Raw genomic sequence first — 19,764 nt, 5'->3', positions numbered from 1 at the left:
CACTATTTTTCCGAGGTGGAGTTGCGGGTCTATTCTTACTAGAACGAAGTCCACCGCGCCTGGGTTGGCCCTTCGTGGGCCCTTTGGTCACCCTGGGCGCAGGGACAGGTACCGGAGTTAAGGTGTTATCCTCCACAATTTGTAAGTCCGGGTCAACACTAGCTTGAACAACCTCATCAGTATTACTAGAAGTGGTAGGTGGAGTCACATTATCAGCGGAGCTCTCAGACATATTTTGGGAGGGCACCAATGTTTCACTAATATTTTCTGAATCAATGAGGTTAGTTCGAGGTAGTTCGATTGGATTGGTGCTAGAGGTTGGGCTCAGTCCCAGAGAGGACCTTCTATCGTTATTAATCTTGGTGACCACTTGAAATAAGTAATTATCTATTGTGTTTGCAGGTAGTGTACCTTGTTTTTGTTTAGACATACTGATAACAACTATGGATACACACAATGGCCCAAGATGTACAACAAGCCTATGTTCCAGGAGCTGCTACTATCAAAAGTGTGTGAAACCTCCCCTTATATCCTTCAGTAATTACTGAGTTGTCATGAACTATCGTTAATAACGGATTAACTCACTAGTATTTTTGTCAGCGTTCTTGGCCCAGTCCAGTCTCTGCCAGTCGCGGACTGTCGCAGACTGTCCCGCCCTTGCCCCGGGCTTCTCCCGGTCGCTCCCGTGCAGCGGGGTTACCCTAAGAAATTTATAGGACTATGGGTAAAGGGGGGGGCAGGCGGGGAGAGCAGCCCAGGTGCAGTTGATCCGGCCGCCGGTGCTTCTGGGACAGGTAGTCCCTGGCCGGCGCTAGCACTCCGCTCGCAGCCCTGCCTTACCCTCGGCAAACCCCAGGAGCAAACACACAGGAGTCCAGGTGGTTGAGCTGGCAATCCAGCGAAGCGGGACCCGCGCAGCGGGTTCCGCGAGAAGTGGCGGATTAAAACACAAAGCCTCGCAGCCCAGCGTCCTCTCAAAGCAGTCACAGCAAAGCGTCCCAATGAAGCATGAACTGCACAGGTTTTAAACCAGATGGGAAGGGGCAGGCGGGGAGAGCAGCCCAGGTGCAGTTGATCCGGCCACCGGTGCTTCTGGGACAGGTAGTCCCTGGCCGGTGCTAGCACTCTGCTCGCAGCCCTGCCTTACCCTCGGCAAACCCCAGGAGCAAACACACAGGAGTCCAGGTGGTTGAGCTGGCAATCCAGCGAAGCGGGACCCACGCAGCGGGTTCCGCGAGAAGTGGCGGATTAAAACACAAAGCCTCGCAGCCCAGCGTCCTCTCAAAGCAGTCACAGCAAAGCATCCCAACGAAGCATGAACTGCACAGGTTTTAAACCAGATGGGGAGGGGCAGGCGGGGAGAGCAGCCCAGGTGCAGTTGATCCGGCCGCCGGTGCTTCTGGGACAGGTAGTCCCTGGCCGGCGCTAGCACTCGGCTCGCAGCCCTGCCTTACCCTCGGCAAACCCCAGGAGCAAACACACAGGAGTCCAGGTGGTTGAGCTGGCAATCCAGCGAAGCGGGACCCGCGCAGCGGGTTCCGCGAGAAGTGGCGGATTAAAACACAAAGCCTCGCAGCCCAGCGTCCTCTCAAAGCAGTCACAGCAAAGCGTTTACTTACTTATATACTGTTGCACAACCTCTTCTGATGAGTCTGTAAGATTACCTTTTATCCTGAATTTTGACCATCTGTCCTGAATTTTTATCCTGAATGTTGAACCTTTGTCCTGAATTTTTACACTCACCGTCCAGAATTTGCACTCATGCCAGTTGGTCACCCTAGGGGAAAATGTCCTTTTGAGCATAGTGGCTATCATAGTGCATTGGTCTTTCCTCGGATAGGCAAAGTCAGTGCTATGGAATGACATCTGTGTTCTGCCATTGACAGTGCCACCCTGTGAGCACTGCTGTACATGTATGCATTAAAATATACCCTTTTATAGTATTTAATGAATGTCATTAGGGTTGTTTTGTTTATCTTTTAGTCTGTAGACCCTGTGTAGATGTATGTCCCCATCAAATAATGCACGTTCTAGGACAACGTCTTGGATAACTCTCATTCATTACCTGAATTAAGGGACATTTTTTATAGGCCAGGAGGGCTGGGTCCATGCGAGACATTGACAATGTAAATTAGCTCCAGCCAGATTCGTTGTTTGCAAATTAATTTTTAGAAGAATTTTCCAAATCTGCCATGAACCTAGTCCTCCAGCGCCAAAGTTGGATGTTCTTTTATTAATGGTATTCACTTTGGGAGAGTTGAGAACCTTTTTTATTTTTGCACTGTCCGGCATATTCCTATTTCATGCTACATTATTGTACAAATATCTATACATCCCTTTTTATGGAAGTAAGTTGCATTCAGTTGTATGTGAGATGGCCTATTTATAGACAATGGGGAATTTGTGCTGAAGGGAGTCAGGGCCTAACAGCCGATTGAAAGCCCAGTGACAATGTTCCTAGGTTTTTGGGCTAGCTTGCTGTCCTGAAAGGCGTGTGGCCCGCCCAAACTGGGACAATCAATCAATCAATCAATCAGGGGTTTATAAATCGTACTACTCACCCCTAAGGGTCTCAAAGCACTAGGGGTGGAGGGGAGCGCTCCAGATCAGTCGAAGGTGAAGGTGTGCAGGGTGGGGGAGCATCTGATGCTGACTGAAAGCTCATTCAAGGTCTTTGCTTTGATGTAGGAGACGGTTCTTCTGCCTGCTCTGGTTCTGCGGATGCATGAATCTCTGCCAGGGCATGGTTGATGGAGTGGATGGGTGGGTTTTCGAGGGCAGGGGGCTAGCAGGAGCTGTCCCACGCAGTGGGGGAGGGTCCAAGTACAAGGACCTCTGTCTTCTCCGATTTCAGTTGCAGGCAGCTGTCCCTCATACAAGCTGTGACATCTTTCATTCCTTCTTGGAAGCTGAGCCTGGCATCTTTGGGGTTCTTCGTGAGGGAGAGGATGAGCTGGGTATAGGTGGCGATACTATGCTGAGCCCATGCTGTCTGACGATGGTGGCAAGGGAGGCCATGTAGATGTTGAAGAGCGTGGGGCTGAGGGAGGATCATTGGGGTAATCCGCAGTTGATTTCAGTAGGTTCGGAGATGAAGGGAGGGAGTCTGGTCAGTTGGGTCCTGCCAGTGAGAAAGAAGTTGATTTAGTTGAGGGCAGTTTCCCTTATACCGGCGTCGTGTAGCCTGTCTGCAAGGGTGCAATGGGAGACAGTGTCGAAGGCTGCAGAGAGGACTAGTATCATGAGGGCAGCAGTGTGGCCCTGGTCGAGTAGCATGCGGATGTCATCAGTGGTGGTGAGGAGGACAGTTCTGTGCTGTGGTTGCTCCGAAATCCGGACTGGGTAGGGTCGAGGATGGTGTTCCCTTTGATGGGAGTTACTTAATCTCTTGGTGACTTTGTCTGCGAAGGGAAGGAGAGAGCTAGGCCAGTAGTTTTTCAGGTCCGTCGGGTCGGCTGAGGGTTTCTTGAGGAGGGGCTTGACCTCTGCCTTCATCCAGGCATCAGGGAAGATGCCAGACTCGAGGGAGATGTTGATGTTCTGGCCTACTTCGGGTACTATAGGGAGGTGGCGGCTCTGTGGTAGATGTGCGGTGAGCAGAGGTCAGTGGTTGCTCCAGAGTGGGTGTTCTTCATGGTTGTGGTTGTTTCTTCAGTGGTGGTCAGTTTCCAGGTGGTGATGGTCGGCTGGCAGTTGGTGGTGAAGAGGGGCGTGGTGTCTGGAATCTGTTTGCTGAAATTGTCTTAGAGTGCCTTGATTTTCAGGTGGAAGTAGGAGCTAAGCTTGTTGCAGAGGTCATGAGAGGCTTTGACGTCCGTGGCTTTGCTGGGGGGTTTGGTGATGTTAAAAAGTTCTTTTGTGTTCCTTTCGTTGGAGTGGATTTTGTTCTTGTTAAAGGTCCGCTTGGTGGCTCGTAGGCGCTTGTGGTATTCAGTCATGCTGTTCCTGCAGCTTTTCTGGTCTCCGAGGGTTTTCCTGTTCCGCCAGAGTTTCTCAAGGCTCCTGCAGGAGCGCCTGGCTTCTTGGAGGTCGGTGGTGAACCAAGCGGCCTTCGGCAAGTGTTGTTTAGTGGAGTGGTGGAGGGGTGTGAGCTTGTTGGCGTAGCTGGCGATCCAGCTGTGTAGTTCCTTAGCTGCAGAGTTGGCATTGTTCGTGGCGGAGGTGGGTCATGCAGGAGGGTGGTGTTGAGGAGTTCCTCTGTGATCTTGCTCCAGGTCCTTTGTGACGGGAGTGGGCGGGTTCAGTCGCCGTGGCAGTGTTGACGGTGAAGTGAATGCAGTGGTGGTCTGTTCAGATGGGCTGCGTGGTATGGCTGAAGTGGAAGTCATTCTCTCCTGTAAAGATGGGGTCTAGGGTGTGTCCGGATTTGTGGGTGTGGGTGGTGACCAGGTGTTTCAGTCTGAGGTTGGCAAGATTGTCAAGGAGTGTGGAGGATTCGGGGTCGCTGTGGTTATCGAGGTGGTAATTCAGGTCCCCGATGAGGATGTAGTCTGTGCAGGCGATGACGTGGGGTGTTGCTAGGTCGGCAATGGTAGTGGCATAAGAGGCGTGAGGGCCAGAGGGTCTGAAGACGAGGGCCCTGCACAGAGGGGTTCTGGGGCTGGTTTACATCTGGAAGTGGAGGTGCTCTATGATGGAGAGGGGGTCGAGCATGCTGGAGGTGGAGATCCAGAGGGAGCTCTTGTGTGCGATGGCGAGTCTTTCTCCAGGGTGGTGGGGGCATTCCTTTCTTTGGATCTTGTATCTATCTGGGATGGCTGTGGTGATGACGGGGGCGGAAGGGGAGTTGGTCCATGTTTCTGTGAAGAAGGTGACGTCTGCCACAAGGGTTTCGAGCAGGTACCAGATCTCCTTGGCATGTGAGGGAGCACACGTTGAGGAGGATGCATGTCAGGGCTTTGCGGGTGTGGCCTTCCGTTGTGGGTTCAGTGGTTGTGTGGGGGCTGTTAATGGTGAAGGATAGTCAGCAGTGTAGGTAGGAGAACTGACTGTCGGTAGTGTTCGGTGTCGATCTCTGGCAGTCATTGCTTCTCCCGGAGCTGAGTGCGAGGAGGACGGTGGCGTTGTTGCAGTGGGCAGTCGTAGATCCAGGGTCCCCGTCCACTGCCCGTGTTCAGGTTGCGGACGGGCGCAGACAGGCTTGCCTTAGGCGCACATGCTCTGCGCGTCCGCTGCGCACATTCCCTGAACGCATCCACTGTGCGATTGCTCAGTGGCCACCATTAAGTAGGGGAGGGGGTGGGACTAAAGGTAGGGAGGCGGGAGCGGGGCTGTGTCAGGGGGAGGGGCCTCAGGGGCAGGAGCGGCAGGAAACCGGAAGGGTGCTGTGGTAGACTAAAACTTAACTAAATAAGTAAATAATAGAATAAATCAGGAGTAGTAGGGCTAAATAAGTAAATTAAGAAGAGTATGCAGAGTAAATAGCACAGGGTGTAGGGGATCACCAGGCACGCTGGGACCGGAGGAACTCTGAGGCAGGAATTGGGCTGCCGGCACAAACCCTTCCCAAGGGGAGGAATCTGCACCGCGGTGATGCACAGCTTCTGGGGAGAGTGCTGGCCTAGACTGGAGGTCAAGGTCTCATACGCGTTCCCCAGCAGTGTCTGCCATTAAGTAAGGGAGTGGGGCAGGACTAGAGGTAGGGAGGTGCGAGTGGGGGCTGTGTCGGGGGAGGGGCCGCATGGGCATAAGTGGCAGGAAACCGGCGGGGTGCTGAGGGAGAATTAAACTCAGCTAAATAAGTAAATAATAGAATGAATCAGGAGGAGAGGAGCTAAATAAGTAAATAAAGAAGAGTATGCAGAGTAAATATACAGGGCGAATGGGATCACCAGGCAGGCTGGGACCTGAGCACCTCTGAGGTGGGAATCGGGCTGCTGGCGCATCCCTTCTCAGGGGAGGATTCTGCACTGTGGTGATGCAGTGGTGATGTGGAGCTGCTGGGGAGAGTGTTGGCCTAGACCGGAGGTCACAATAGTGTTCTGTTTGAACAGTGCCACGGTTACTGCCTACGTGTACTTGCTGCTGCATCTTTGTGGCTGCCTCAAAACAGTGTTAATTTGTAACTTAGGAACATGGCTGGAGAGGGCATTGGGGAGGAAAATGGCTAGAGAGTGTAGTGCAGTCCACTGCATTAACGTGGGAGAGGACTTCAGGAAGGGACTCAGTCCAGAACATAGCATGAAGGATTCATGGCAGGTACTCATAGTGTGCAAGGATTCCTATGGAAGCACACAGCTTGGCATGTGTGAAAAGATTTCAAGTTCAGAAAATAGCAAGGAGCATGGGGGAAGGACAAGTGCTGAGCACAAAATATCAGAGAGCATAAGTTTAAGTTTGGAGAGCTCAGATTATAGCAGTGCAGCATAGTAAATAAAGGCAACGAGAATGAAACCTAGGATCATATTTATGAGCCATGTTGTGCTGCAGGAGTGTCACTTTTTGTGTCGCTCTGACAGCGCATACCAGAAAATCATATCTATGAGACCACACAAAGCTACCATGCGATATGTAGTAAGGCAAGGCAGGGCAATTCGATGAGTTGCCTTAGTCTCCACTCAGGACGTCTTCCATGGCCATTGCGTTGGGGTTTCCCATGCAACCTCCATGGATTTTGACACTTACCCAGATTTATGAGAGCATATAAACCTGGGGAGGCATCAAAAACGTATGCCTCTTGAATAGAGGCGTAACGAAGAGAAATAACTTTATTTCTCCTCGTTTTTACTTCTTTATAGTGTACTGCATTCTGCAGCACACATAGAAAGAGGGAAGCGCCACTTAGGATAGTGTTTGTGCAGGAAGGTGCCCTTCGGGACCCCAAAAATAATCCTGCTGACAACCCAGTCCCCCTTGCACTAGGATGCACGAGTAACTGCATTGGAGCAAGGCTGCCGAAGTGGTGTCAGTCTAGGGGAAAGGACAGGAATGCATATTTTTGCATAAATACTGTGCATTCTTTCCCTTTCACTTTGATGTAGGGCAGAGCAGCCAGCTGACTTGATGGGCTGTCCTACACCAAATCCCCACATATGAGGGCCCTGCTGTTTAAAAAAATAAGCTGGATGGGCAGAGTATGTGCTTCTGGTGCACAAAGGAAAATGAGACCCAGGATTTGAGCAGTTGCCCAAACCAAACCCTATCAGGAATCCTTCAGCACTAGCACTAGAACTCTGTACAGAGTTTAAGCATGGGCGGAAAATCCGTTTCGCTCGCGGATTTTGCGGATTTTCGGTAAATTCGCAATCCGCGAGATTTGCGAATCTCCCGCAAAATCCGCAAATCCGCGAGCAGCGGATTTTGCTCGCACTGTTCACGTGAGTTCGCGGCTTCCCAGTACAACTTCGCGCCCCGCGAATAAGTGCAAAATTGCAGAAATACGATCTTAGCAAAACTGAAACTACTTACCAGGTTCAAAAGTTCAGGCTCATCATTAGTAGCCATTTCCTGTAGTGCTTCCTGAGGGGCCCCTCCAGAGTTCAGTTGCCAGTTGCAACTATTATGTGACCCTGCTCTGAACCTCAGAATAGTTACACATATGCCACAAAGGTCCTGAATTACAGCTAAGGGAGACAAGCAGGAGCCAGGCTGGAAGTTCAAATCCATTAATCAGCCCCTAATTCATTATTGTCAGTTGGGGCAGGGCAGGTGTTGTAACTAATTTTGCAACAATGAAAGCACTTAGCAAGTGCAAAAGATCACTAATCAGGAAGCACTAAGGAAGCAGGTGCCAGCTAAAAAAATATTCTGTGACACATTAATCAGCCCCAAATTAATTCAGGTCACTTGAGGCAGGGAAGGTGTGCTTGCGTTGCCACAATAATGTACACTGACTGGACAACGAGAGGGTGCTGTGATGAAACAGAGGGTGGCATGGGTGGGCCAGAGGGTGGCATGAGTAGTCAGAGAGTGGCAGTGGTGACAGAGAGTGGCAGTGATGAAGAAGAGTGTCCCAAACAGGCTGGACACGTAGAAACAACAAGTTCGCGAAACTTGCGACCCGACAGGTAAGTTCGCAATTTGCGACATTGTACAAAACCCTCGCGAACTGGCAGAAACCCGCGCAAACACAAAAAAAAAAATCCGCAAATTCGCGAGAATTCGCGGATTTTGCGGATTGCGAGTTCGCAAATCCGCAAAATTCGCGAACGCGAGATTCGCAAAATTCGCCCATGCTTAACAGAGTTGCCTTGATCAGTCTTGAAGAATCTGGGGATCATTCAATGCCTATATGATCCTTTTTTTCTTCTTCTTTTGGGCCAACAATGAGGCTCACAAGAGTATGCAGGGGCATCAAGGTAAGCAGAGAGCATTTTAGCGTATTGGGAAGTCTAGTTCTCTTTCCATTTCAACAGCCTGAATGTATTCTTACCCTTTGATAGTGGTGTGATATCTCAAAGCGTTTAATGACTTCTGTCTTGTTGAAGAAAAAAGTGTGCTTGTTGAAGTCCTTCATGATGTGTGATGAATGTGCATGTTGCAAAATCTAACCACTTAAAATGTGTCATCCTTCTAAGTGTTGTTGTTAGACCTGGCATCTTTTGGCATGGGTTCCTCCTCCTTTTGCTTTCTAATCCTCCTGATTTGAGTGCGTGCTGAACTTAGTTTTTGCTGGCTTAGGACTCTGTGCACTTTTTCACTGCTGACCAGCTCTAAAGTGCATATGCTCTATATCTAAAATGTAATGGCATTTGGTTTCTCCATAACTGTCATATTTGATTTACGGCTAAGTCCCTAGTACAAAGCCCTAAATGTGCATGGGGCCTGTAAATCAAATGCTACTAGTGGGCATGCAGCACTGATTGAGTTTGGTGTCTCTAGACTCACAATTTAAAACCACAGCTTTTAATGAAGTAGATTTGTAAATTGCAGGTCTGAATATGTCACTTTTAGAAAGTTGGCCTTTTCTTACTTTAACTATACTGTGCCTTCTGCCTGTCTATGTAATACAGGTCTGGTTGGGTGAAAACTGGGCCTTGTATATTCCCTCTGGTAGTCACACTCAAAGAAAGCCACTCACATCCTGATGACCTATATACAGGCTGATGGGTCTTCCTGAGCTATAGTGAGAGGGAGGAGCTGACACTTGCACCTGAATACACCTGTGCCTGTCCCCACACAAAGGGTTGCAAACCCTCCTGTAGTGAGTCTGGAGTCAGGGCAGGGTCTTGTGAACTAAAAAGAACTTTCTTTGAAGTCTCCGTACGTCAAAGGCTCAAGGGATACTCACAACACCTCTGGATTGAGGGCATTTTAGCAGGAGGAAGAGCTGTTGTTCTGCCAGGAGGTACTGCCACTTCTCTGCTTGCTTTGCTGTGTTGGCCTGCTGTGTCTTGCCTGTGAGTGAAAGGACTGGACTTGACTCACTGCATATGAAAATTGTGCTGTAAAGGTCTCTTTTAGTTTAACCCCTCCTGACAACTCAAAATGGGTGTATTTGCCATCCTCTCCCTTCTTCCTGTTTTTTATATCTGTAAGTGCTTCCTGATGAGGTTTAATTCCTTGGACAGGTGCCTCGTTGCCTACTTGTAACTATTCTCTGACCCTGCTTCAAGGGTCAGAGCAGGGTCAGAGAATAGTTGCAAGTAGGCAACGAGGCGCCAGGAAGCAATTAGCAGCAGGTGTCCAAGTTGAAGTTAATTTGTTTGTAACCCTTTTGTAAAAGGTTACAAAGAAAGTAGGTTCAACTTTTGCACCTGCTGCTGTAACCCTTGCTTGGCTGAAAATTCGTCCCCGCTGATTCGCGGATTTTACTGCGATTTCGCGGGATTCGCGGATCGCGAAATCACGGAAAATCCGCAAATTCACCCGCGAAATGGATTTTACGCCCACCCTTATAACAGACCCTCCTTTTAGCATGAGCTAAAACATTTTTTGACAGCAACAAGAAATATATAAAACCAGGAAGATAGGTGACCACAAATAAAACTCCTTATGAACATTCCATATTCTGGGTACAGGTAAAGACACTGTAAGGAGGGAAGAAGCCTAAAAAATGCCTTCATCTATGTTCATGAAGTTGTCTATTTCTTTCTGTACCATAATTGCAGTGTTGGTATCAGGAATCAATATTTTCCTTTTAGGGTTAAGGATAGTGGTTGAATAAGAACAACAAAGGGAAGACACTGAACAAGAACGCAGGAAAGGATCAATACAACAAGATAAATCACCTTTTCAAGAATCCAGCCCCAGCCACCAAATAGGACCCAACTCAAATCCCCACTTTCCATTCCCTTGACATTTTCAAGAATGTCCAATATGTGTTTAGTGATAATTTTTTCCTTATTCTTGATACCTACTACACACTGGTCTCCCACTACCGCTCATACACCACCACTCTTGGCTAAAATGAAATCAACAGCACAACTAGTCTGTTCAGAATATATTCACATACTTTCCAATTGAGTGGTGATGTTGTGTAAAGCTGCCACAGTATTATTAGATAAAATGTGTAACTTGCATCCAAAATATTCTCTGGCTTTTTCACCCCTGGGCATAGAAGCACCACCGAATGTAACTATGGAAGAAAGAATGTATCCAAAAGTGATCCCATTACGTTAGTTATTGACTTCTATAACGTTTACTCCCTCCCAGAATTCTTTGGTGAAAGTCTTTTAACCCAACCGATGGTAGGCCTAGCATATTTACATGGTACACCTAAAGGCAACACCATCCCAAGAGCGACATCGTCTGTTACATTATGGACGGTTGAATAAGTACCATTAGACAAAAACAGAATCCTGCGTGTGCATAAATCGGTCCCTCATATCTCCTGCAGTACACCCAGTGTTCACTCCAAACATACTCAGATCTTTGTCATTCACAAAGGGAATTGTACTTTTGTACAGTACTATTCCAGAATAATTGATATACAATGAGGTGTCAGTACTTTTCACAATGAGGCAGTAAGCAGGATAATAACCAGCCTCCCGGGTGACTACCAGTTGTTTATAATGCCAACCCACCAATGTGACATTCTGCTTTTCCCTGTAGAAATTCACAATAGGTATTGTTATCACAACCTGGATAACCCACTCCCAGTGATCTTCTATAGTATAGACAAGGGCCTGGAGAACCAAACAAAAAACAACCTTTACTTCCGTAAACTGGGGTGGTCCAGTATAAGTATAAGTGACAAGTGACAATGGATATGCCTTCCATAGACTAGTAAAACATACAAGATAATGGACAGATTGTTGCACAATGGCAAAGCATTTACCCCCAGTCACAGATCTGGGTTTAATCCATCGTTATTTTGCTCACCAAGCCACCCCAGTTCAGACGTGGCCATATGCAAATCAGTCTTGACCCTGTGCCTCATGGGAACAGTCCTGACCGAACTGCCAAGCCATGTCTTCCCTGGACCAGAACCAAGCATCCTAGGACCGGTTTCTGGCTATCAGCCGTCTTCAGCCATGATAGCTTGAATCCGGTGGCGTAGTGAGCACGGGACCGACGTCTGAGCATACCCTTCCCACATAGGGTGAACAGCAAAACACACAAGATAATGGACGGAATGTTGCACAATGGCAAAACATTCACCCCAGTCACAGATCTGGGTTTAATCCATCGTTATTTTACTCACCAAGCCACCCCAGTTCAGACATGACCATATGCAAATCAGTCTTGATCCTGTGCCTCATGGGAACGGTCCAGACCAAACTGCCAAGCCATGTCTTCCCTGGACCGGAATCAAGCATCCTAGGACCGGTTTCTGGCTATCAGCCGTCTTCAGCCAGGATAGCTTGACTCCAGTGGTGTAGTGAGCATGGGACCCACGTCTGTGCATACCCTTCCCACATAGGGTGAACAGCAAAATACACAAGATAATGGACGGAATGTTGCACAATGGCAAAACATTCACCCCCAGTCACAGATCTGGGTTTAATCCATCGTTATTTTGCTCACCAAGCCACCCCAGTTCAGACATGGCCATATGCAAATCAGTCTTGACCCTGTGCCTCATGGGAACAGTCCAGACTGAAATGCCAAGCCATGTCTTCCCTGGACCGGAATCAAGCATCCTAGGAACGGTTTCTGGCTATCAGCCGTCTTCAGCCAGGATAGCTTGACTCAAGTGGTGTAGTGAGCACGGGACCCATGTCTTGGCATACCCTTCAAACATAGGGTGAACAGCAAAACACACAAGATAATGGACGGAATGTTGCACAATGGCAAAACATTCACCCCAGTCACGGATCTGGGTTTAATCCATCATTATTATGCTCACCAAGCCACCCCAATTCAGACATGGCCATATGCAAATCAGTCTTGACCCTGTGCCTCATGGGAACAGTCCAGACCGAACTGCCAAGCCATGTCTTCCCTGGACCGGAATCAAGCATCCTGGGACAGGTTTCTGGCTATCAGCCATCTTCAGCCAGGATAGCTTGACTCCAGTGGCGTAGTGAGCACGGGACCCGCGTCTGGGCATACCCTTCCCACATAGGGTGAACAGCAAAACACACAAGATAATAGACGGAATGTTGCACAATGGCAAAACATTCACCCTAGTCACAGATCTGGGTTTAATCCATCGTTATTTTGCTCACCAAGCCACCCCAGTTCAGAGATGGCCATATGCAAATCAGGCTTGACCCTGTGCCTCATGGTAACAGTCCAGACCTAACTGCCAAGCCATGTCTTCCCTGTACCAGAATCAAGCATCCTAGGACCGGTTTCTGGCTATCAGCCGTCTTCAGCCAGGATAGCTTGACTCCAGTGGCATAGTGAGCACGGGACCCATGTCTGGGCATACTCTTCCCACATAGGGTGAACAGCAAAACACACAAGATAATGGACGGAATGTTGCACAATGGCAAAACATTTACCCCCAGTCACAGATCTGTGTTTAATCCATCGTTATTTTGCTCACCAAGTCACCGCAGTTCAACCATGGACATATGCAAATCAGTCTTGACCCTGTGCCTCATTGGAACGGTCCAGACCAAACTGCCAAGCCATGTCTTCCCTGGACCGGAATCAAGCATCCTAGGACCGGTTTCTGGCTATCAGCCGTCTTCAGCCAGGATAGCTTGACTCCAGTGGCGTAGTGAGCATGGGACCCAAGTCTGTGCATACCCTTCCCACACAGGGTGAACAGCAAAACACACAAGATAATGGACGGAATGTTGCACAATGGCAAAACATTCACCCCCAGTCACAGATCTATGTTTAATCCATCGTTATTTTGCTCACCAAGCCACCCCAGTTCAGACATGGCAATATGCAAATCAGTCTTGACCCTGTGCCTCATGGGAACAGTCCAGACCGAACTGCCAAGCCATGTCTTAGACTAGTGACAAATTCAGTGGGGTAACAAGCTATTCCTTCTCCAAAATATCTCTTGTTCGTATCTAGGAATACATTACTTGGGGCCGTTCTATCAATCAATCAATCAGTGCATTTGTATAGCGCGCTACTCACCCGGGAGGGTCTCAAGGCGCTGGCGGAGAGGGGAACGTCACTGCTCGAACAGCCAGGTCTTGAGCTGCTTCCGGAAGGAGAGGTGGTCCTGGGTCAGCCGAAGGTGGATGGGGAGGGAGTTCCAGGTCTTGGCTGCCAGGTAGGAGAAGGATCTTTCTCGGGCGGTGGCTCGGTGGATGCGTGGTACGGAGGCGAGGGCGTGGCTGGTCGATCGTAGCTGGCGGGTGGGCGTGTAGAAGGTCAGGCGGTCGTTGAGGTACTTTGGGCCCAGGTCGTGGAGAGCCTTGTGTGCGTGGGTGAGGAGCCTGAACGTGAGTCTCTTGCTGATGGGGATCCAGTGCAGATCTCTCAGGTGGCCGGAGATGTGGCTGTGTCGTGGGATGTGTAGGATGAGTCGTGCGGAGGCCTTCTGGATGCGTTGGAGTCTTTTTTTAAGTTTGACTGTGGTTCCGGCGTAGAGGGTGTTCCCGTAGTCCAGTCGGCTGGTGAGGAGTGCCTGGGTGAATGTCTTCCTGGTTTCAGTGGGGATCCATCTGAAGATCTTGGGGAGCATGCGCAGGGTGTTGAAGCATGATGAGGAGACGGCGTTGACTTGTCTGGTCATTGAGAGGGAGGAGTCCAGGATGAAGCCGAGGTTGCGTGCGTGGTCCGTTGGTTTGGGGGTGGTGCCCAGGGCAGAGGGCCACCAGGAATCGTCCCAGGCGGAGGGCGATGATCCCAGGATGGGGACTTCCGTCTTGTCTGAGTTCAGTTTCAGGCGGCTATTCTTCATCCACTCGGCGACGTCTTTCATCCCCTCGTGTAGACTAGCTCTGGCGGTAGCGGGTCGTTGGTGAGGGAGAGGATTAGCTGGGTATCGTCGGCGTAGGAGATGATGTTGAGGTTGTGTTGGCGTGCGATGGCTTCGAGGGGGCTCTTGTAGACATTGAAGAGGGTTGGGCTGAGTGATGATCCTTGTGATACGCCGCAGATGACTTTGGTGGCTTCGGATCTGAACAGGGGGAGGCGGACTCTCCGGGTTCTTTCAGCGTGGAATGAGATGATCCACTCCAGTATGTGCATAACATCAAAACATATAGAATGGAGGTAGTTACAATAAAGGAATTCTTAACAAGAAAATTAAAAAAGGTTAATATATCAGTTTAATAGTTATTCAAATATAAAAACAAATCTGACAGTACATAAATATTCAATCAGAAATTAATATAAGACAACATCAAAATTATTCAATAAAACAATACCTAAAACACATAAGTATTAATATTCAACACAGACATCTAAAAATTAGCAAAATACGTGGCAAATCAATAATGACGCGCGTTTCGGCGTACTGACAAACGCCTTCTTCAGGAGCCACAATCTATATCAAGACAGGTACAATGGCAGCTTGGGGAAGAAATCGTTGCTTAATCCATTATACGAAAGAGATGTATTTAATGTTGTCCAGATAAAAATGCTCATAGAGTCATGGAGAGAAGTAAAAATATCTTCCTTTAGTGCTATGGCACAGCCTCACGATGAAACTGATATATAAACGTGAACGTTTTCTCCCTCTCCAAAAACGCTTTCTAAATAAGTTTACAAGCCGACACGGAGAAACCGCTTTATCAAAAACGTGTAGCTGTATTTCAGAACGATAACGACGGAGAGATATTCCCCTTGTTCTTGGCTTGTATGCGGGGAGTGCTGGTATCAGTCACTGCTGTGCCATAGCACTAAAGGCTCCTGAAGAAGGCGTTTGTCAGTACGCCGAAACGCGCGTCATTATTGATTTGCCGCGTTTTTTGCTAATTTTTAGATGTCTGTGTTGAATATTAATACTTATGTGTTTTAGGTTGAATATTTATGTACTGTCAGATTTGTTTTTATATTTGAATAACTATTAAAATGATATATGAACCTTTTTTAATGTTCTTGTTAAGAATTCCTTTATTGTAACTGCCTCCATTCTATATGTTTTGATGTTATGCACATATTGCTTTTTCCCTGAACCAAAAACTCTTCAGGGGGTCCTTGTTATTTACATTATATGATCCACTCGAGTGCCTTTTCTTGGATTCCGATGTTGCTGAGGCGCTGCACTAGGGTGCGGTGGCAGACAGTGTTGAACGCTGCGGAGAGGTCCAGGAGGATGAGGGCCGCTGTTTCCCCATTGTCGAGCAGGGATCTGATGTCATCGGTGGCTGCGATCAGGGCGGTCTCGGAGCTGTGGTTGGCTCGGAAACCGGACTGTGAGGGGTCGAGGGAATCCGTTCATCTCGAGGAAGGTGGCAAGCTGTCTGTTGACGGTCTTCTCGATGACTTTGGCAGGAAAAGGGAGGAGCAAGATGGGGCGGAAGGTCTTGAGGTCGGTGGGGTCCGCTGTTGGTTTCTCCAGGAGGGTGCTGAGCTCGGCGTGCTTCCAGCTCTCCGGGAAGGTGGCGGTGTGGAAGGAGGCGTTGATGATGTCCTGGAGATGGGGTGCGATGATGGCATCGGCCTTGTTGAAGATGTGGTGGGGGCAGGGGTCGGTAGGGGATCCGGAGTGGATGGTGTTCATCGTGAGGGTGGTGTCTTCGGTGCTGACCGGGGTCCAGTTGCAGAGGGTGGTGGTGGCGGGCGTTGGTTTGGTGGTTGGGTGCGTTGTCTGTGCACCAAAGCTGTTGTTTATGTCGGTGATCTTGCGGTGGAAGAAGAAGGCGACTGAGTCGCAGAGGTCTCGTGAGGGGGTGATGTTGTTGTTTCCGGCGCTGGGGTTGGAGAACTCTTTGACGATGCTGAAGAGTTCCTTGCTGTCATAGGCGTTGTTGTCCAGTCGTTTTTTGAGTGCTGTCTTCTTGGTGGCGCGGATCAGCTGGTGGTGCTTGTGGGTGGCGTGCTTGAGGGCGGTCCTGTTGTCTGTGGTCTGGTCGAGGCACCAGGTTTTCTCAAGGGTTCTCTTCTTTTCGAGGAATTTTTTTTACCTTCACTGTGTAAAGGCACATTATACTCATTTTCTAAAATCCATGACACCCCACACAATATCATTAACAACAAAACCAGCAACAAAACCACAAGAATAATCCATATTATTTTCTTTTTGAAGTCCACACCATATTATACTGGGCAACAAGAATCACTGGCTGCTCTTCCTCAGCAACCATTATACCAAAGGGATGCATAATAAATGATGGAAAGGGGGCAGCATATGAAAGAAATATACAAGTTCTCAGTGTCCATCAGAGCCTCACTGGTACAGGCTCCTATTCTCCATCAATATATTGGTGCTCTTGAGCACCGGCGGTGGAGCTTGCTCTGTCCTAAGCTGGTATCCCACGTCGATCAGGATTGTATACCTTCAGGGTATACTTCTATCTTCCTTATCTAATGTTCAAACAACTAAAATGAAGTACGCAAAAATCCCTCACCAATCTCAACTAATTCCGTTGGTACTATACTTTAGAACAACCTGTCTTACACAGTCCATCTCTAATCTTTTTTCTCCTTAAATGCTGTTTTCCTCAGCCGAGGGTGCAAACTGTACTTGGTCACCCCAGGCACTCTATGATCAGATCAGTGCACAAAGGCTCTTGGATAGCTCGGATTTCTGGAGGAACAGCCTAGTTCAACACATCTGCATTCTCCTTATCCATCTGCATTCATGATAGCTCAGCATCACTGAACGGGACAAACTGTGGCACCTGCTCACACTCTGAGTCCCTGATGCCATCCTTAACCCACTGATTGTAGGGTGGAGGTAAAGGAACCTTCCAACAGTGGGTTACATGAACCCAGTTCTTACGGCCAGCAACCTTCACAGCAGTACATGTCACCAATAGAACCTGTTCAGGCCCCTTCCAGCGCTGCTCCAAACTCTTCTTGCTCTCAAAGTTGCATAACAGGGTGTAGTCACTGGGCTGGATATTGTGACCAGGTCCCTCTGGTGTAGAAGGTAGGGACTCCCGCACATGTAGGTGAATAGAACATAAATTCTTTGTTAACTGGCCAAGATAATCAAGCAATACAGGGTGTTAAATATCAGACGACTTATGAGGACCTGGGGCACCCCAGACATTTGCCGGGCACCCAAACACGACCTCGTATTTAAGGAGACAATCCTGTCCTAGAATGGGCTGTTGTTCTTGTTTACAAAAGAGCTAATGGTACAGCATCTGGCCACTTTAAACCTGTAGTCTCTTGTATTTTTGACAATCTCAGTTTGAGAGTACCATTGTACTTCTCAACCAAACCCGCTGACGGTGGATGATTAGCAGCATGGAATTTCTGCTTCACATGAAGACCCTCACAAATATATTGAATCACTTTTGCATTAAAATAACTTCCGTTGTCACTCCAGATAACTCAGGGCAAGCTGATACAAGAAAAGAACTCCTTCAGGAGTACCTTTGCAGTCGTAATGGCTGTATTCTCTATAGTGAGATAAGCCTCAAACCATTTACTGAATGCACACACAACTACCAAAACATGCTTAAGATTATTGCATCTCTCGAGCTCAATATAGTCAATTTTTAGTCAAATTGTGAAAGTCTGTATCCGAAAATAGTATGTTCCTTGTTTTACCTTCCCTTTATTTCAAATCTTGCTAAATGGTTGGCATAATCTATCTTTTGCATAGCTATGCACTGTTCCTAATCTAGGTTATTGATAGTTTAATTACTTTTAATCTGTGGCTTATGACTTTTGACGATGATTAGATAAAGAGTTTGAACCTACACTGAGTGTCTGGTTATTATATGAGTGCAAATGTTATTGTATTTTTGACTGCCTTCTTTACAACTAACTCCCTGATCCATGTGGTCATAGGTACCAGTGACAAGGATTGGTAAGTCAATGGTATAGGAATTAGTGGAATAAAATAGACTGGTAGTAGAGAGTGGGTTACCTGATTGAATAAAATGTGTATTTGAATTATGGGCCCAGGTGAGTATTTGTAAAATGTATAGTCAGGTGACCTGCGTGCTTTATCACTTCCATAGGCTTCCTCCTACTCTATTCATTTGTGGCCTTTTAATTGCTAAGGAAGAATTGCCTGTAAAATGCAGCGAAATCCAAAACACTACTCAGTTGCTTGTCCTCCAGTCCACGAAGGCACATAAGATAATGATTCTGTTGCATTATTCCTGTGGGAATGGTGTTATACTGGCGTTTTACCTGAAATACTGTCTACGTAAGGGTATCCCAGTAGTAAAGCTACTGCCAAAGCGAGGTGTAATAAAACCATTGGTGGTGTTAGAAACATCGTAGCCTCTGGTAATTCTCAAAATATTAGAGCTTAACTGTGCAAAGGCCTGTACATTTACCAGCAGTTAGGAAAGCACAAATGAACCACGATTTTATTTCTCTGGTGTGTCAGAATCAAAGATGTTAGTAGGATCAAAACAAAACAAGACCCCTTATTTAGTGATGTGGAAATGATAAATATTCACTGAAACCAGTTTTCCACACATTATTATTAACATGCTCTATAGTCTGTAAATGAATGTGCTACACTATGCTTTAATGTTATATTTGCAGCAATGTGCTTCAAAATGTACCATAAGCTACATACTACACCCTTACCACTCTCCCACTGAATGAGGATGGCCTATTTGCTACACTTGAATTTTTCACAACCCCTGTGACTTCAATGATGTAGAATTAATGGCAGCACCCCCACTTTGAACATTGTTGCAGCACCACTGCTAGCAAGCGTATTCTTGTTGCTCATTTAATTTGTCTTAAGATCAAGTTGTAACACAAATGACACAACTAGTATTTACTAAAGTATTGAATGCAATATATCTGTGGCAAGCACTACATTAAACACTGCCATCATACTAGTAAATTGGATATTCATATTATTATTGCTATTATAATTATTAGTAATAGTAATAGTAGTAGTAGCAGCAGGAGTAATTTATTAGTTATACTAGTACACATACGTATAGTAATATTGTAGCAATTTCTCCTCTGCATGGTCACCCGGTATTTTCACCTTTTTCTGCAACACTATCATTGCTGGCTTTAGGACTGTATACACTTTACTACAGCTAAACAGTAAAAATGTTATGTTATGTTATGTTGTACTTTTATTTGTATAGCGCACGGCTACTCAGAAAGAGTGTCCTGGCGCTTTATGTAGGCAGCTCAGCGATTAAAAAACATAACAGCATAAGACAGAGACAAAAGAAAAGAAGAACACCCTAGAGGTTAAAAAGCCAGGTCTTAAGGCTCTTCCTAAACAGGAACAAATTGGGAGTACTACGTAAAGCCAGAGGTAAGGAATTCCACAGCTGGGGGGCCCTGAGACTGAAGGAGCGACCCCCAGTGCGAGCCTTCCTCACTCGAGGGACCACGGCCGTGAACAAAGATTCCAACCGA

The sequence above is a fragment of the Lissotriton vulgaris genome, chromosome 2_1 (genome assembly GCF_964263255.1).
Source record: "Lissotriton vulgaris chromosome 2_1, aLisVul1.2, whole genome shotgun sequence".
NCBI classification, from domain to species: Eukaryota; Metazoa; Chordata; class Amphibia; order Caudata; family Salamandridae; genus Lissotriton; species Lissotriton vulgaris.
The sequence above is the reverse complement of the archived record's forward strand: the minus strand, read 5'-3'. Positions refer to the sequence as shown.